Genomic DNA, 3,222 nt, shown 5'->3' with positions numbered 1-3,222 from the left:
TTTTAATTGAAAAATATAGTTTATTTAGAAAGCAAATAAGAGAGAGAGAGAGCAAGAGAGAGAGGAGAGTCACCTCCCCAAGGTAGGGTAGAGGGACAAATCCCCACAGGTAATTTCAATACGCTTTCAAATTTGAGAATCACTAGGAGGTGATCCTCTCTGAGAATTCGAAACTTCATGTTTCCAGTTTTAATTTTTAAAACTGTGGTTGAGAAGATCTGTTGCTCCATACTTGCTTACAATATTTAGACATTTAAGACGTAGAGACTAGAATCTGCACTGTCCAAACTAGTAGCTATTCACATGTAGCTATTTCAATTCAACTTAAATTGCTTATTAATAAATTAGTTTCTCATTTACAATAGGCACATCGCAGGGGCTTAATGGAAACATGTGGGTAGTGTCAAAAGTATTGGACAGTATGGATATAGTCTGTCTTAAAGTTCTATGGTATAGCATTGAGCTAGAATACCTTTTTGAAGCTCCATTATTCTGGAAAATTATCCAAAGGCCCTTGTTGCTATTTCTCAAATGTAGGTTTTGAACAAAATTGTAATTAAGTCAAATGAGACAAAAATGTTAGCTTATTTTCCTCATCATAGAACACTTATACAGAATTTTACATGTGTTTAACCCTTAGCATCACATGATACTTTGTCATTTCACAGCTAAACAACCCAAGATTCAGAGAGGTTTAGCAGCTTCGTCAAATTCATGCAACTAGTCCAAATAAGAAGAGATTAATTGTAATGGGGAAAAACTAACCTAGAGCAAGGCCTTCTGCTCCACAGAGAAATCAAGTACAGGTGGGCTTACAAAGATGTGCAAACACAGTTGCAAAATACTTGGTGCTAAGACATTGAGGGACTGCTTTTGTACCTTGACAACCCTAGCACAATTTCAATTATGTGTAGATGCAGGATCTATAGAAAAGAAGGTGGCACCAAAAATTCTGTCCAACTTGCTGCTGGGGTACAATCCTTGGGAGTGTCTGCTTTAAATTAGCTGTGTATTTCCAGAGCTGGATCACAGACACCCCTAGTGTACCACTTAGCAGTGCAATAAATCAGTGCTTCCTCTCTGTTCCTTCAGCTCTCCAGCCTCCAAGGACTGAAGCAGCCCAAGATGTTTATATCCCATTCCAAATGTACATGCTTTTATACAACTTATAGTTATGAGAATGTCTTTAGACATTCGTGGGGTTATCCATCAAATAGAAGAAGTTCAATTCTGTTTGGTAATTATTATCATAGAAATTCAAGTAAGTGCCAGAGTGGTGTTTTTAAAATACATTTCTTAGGAACACTCTCTCTTCATTATCTGAATCTTATGCAAAGCTATTTCTTTTGCAACTCTTCAGTGATTTGTTCGAAAAAGCTCACTGCAGAGACATTTTATTTAATAAGTGTAACACACATACACACACACACACACACACACTCATTTCTACATATATATTTCTCCCTTAAGATATAGAACAAACTAGTAGTATTCATCAGTAGAAGAATATTCAGAATATTTTCCATAATTAGAAAGTGTAGGGACTAATTTTTCAAACTTTATGTCAAAGAGTAGGCAGCAGTAAGCCACTAATTTTTTTATTTCTTTATTTTTAAATGTATCTATTTATTTATTTAGATTAGATTAGATTTATTTTTGAGTGGGAAAGAAACTTTCCTACCTAGCTTAAAGCTTTCTTTGGGTGCTGTGAACCCCAAAGTCATCATTAGAAATAAAACTACTCTCAGAAAGCCTACACAGTTAGGACAAACCAGCATTAATGACTTTCTATCTTCACTATTTTTTAAAATAGCAGATGGGAACTTTAATGAAGACTAGACTGAAAATAATTCTGCTGAGTCTCCAACAGTTTGGCACTAACTGATGGTTGAAAATAACATGCTGGGGTCCTCACACAAATGCACGTTCCTTAAGAACATTCTCAGAAAACAAAGGTTAAAAAAGTATTATTTAAAATATGTCCTTTAACTATCCCTATGTGAATGAGAAAAGAAAAAGGGCCTAGGGCAGGGATAGAAGCCGGGAGTTGTATGAGGAAGCACATACATTTCCAAAATAAAGAGCAAGAAAAAAAAAGCAGAGAAAGAGAGAGAAATTTATAGTCAAAGAGAATAGCAGAAACTAGTCATACGTTAACCATACATTTTAAGTTAAAATGAAAATTGGGAACTCGGGATTTGCTGCTCACTTCTGATTAATCAACCCACTGACTATTTTACCTTGCATATGTAGAACCTTTGCTCTTCTGTAATATGATCAGATCAGAAAGCACGCCCAAATGTTGCAAAACAAGAAAAAAAAAAACGTAAAATAGATTACATTATAGACAAGGACTGGGGAACATTGTGTTTTTCAGCATTGAAAGAACAAACTGATGGTCTTAAAGAGTGAATTGGGATTTACTAGGAAAGTGTTCTGATGTCACCAATATCAGCAATACTTTTTCATCTTTAGCATCTTGAACTCACTGCTCAATCATCTGTATAGTTCAAAAGAGGTGAATTTTTCCAATCTTAGTTGCTTATTAATCAAATTTCATACACCGAATAGAAACTAGAGTTATAGGGTCATGATAAGCTAAAAAATATACGCAGAAAGGTGAAGTGTAAATATTGAAAATATTCTAACTCATGTTACTTTTACTCATACTTATTCTAGTCTTTCCTTGAAAGCATATTTATATTTCCATTTCACTTACAAGAATATTTTCAACCATTTGGACTCACTGTATTCTATTTTCTGACTCTATGTTTAATATGAATAATACATTTTGGTGTTTACTTATGTGATATCTTGCCTTACTATTTACTATTCATTCATATGTACATTGCTTGCCCAAGAAAACAGGTATAAAGTTTTAATTTCTTTTAACTTTCATCCAGTGCCTCACACAGTTTTATGTATATAGAAGTACTCACATCACAATTTCTTATTTCAAAATTTACTATAAGGAAAAAATAATCAAAACAGTGTGATATTGGCATAAGGTTAGACATATAGACTAATGGAATAGAATTGACAGTTCAGAAAAAAACTTATATAGCTGATTATATTTCAATAAGAGTGCCAAGTCCATTTAATAGGGAAAGATTAGTTTCTTCAACAAATATTGTAGAAAAAAGTGGATATTCATATGTAAAATAATAAGGTTGATATCCCACCTCACATGATATACAATATTTAACTAATACTACATCAATG

The sequence above is a fragment of the Carlito syrichta genome, unplaced genomic scaffold (assembly GCF_000164805.1).
Source record: "Carlito syrichta isolate Samal-C Ts95f unplaced genomic scaffold, Tarsius_syrichta-2.0.1 Scaffold316388, whole genome shotgun sequence".
In the NCBI taxonomy this organism is placed as follows: Eukaryota; Metazoa; Chordata; class Mammalia; order Primates; family Tarsiidae; genus Carlito; species Carlito syrichta.
The sequence above is the reverse complement of the archived record's forward strand: the minus strand, read 5'-3'. Positions refer to the sequence as shown.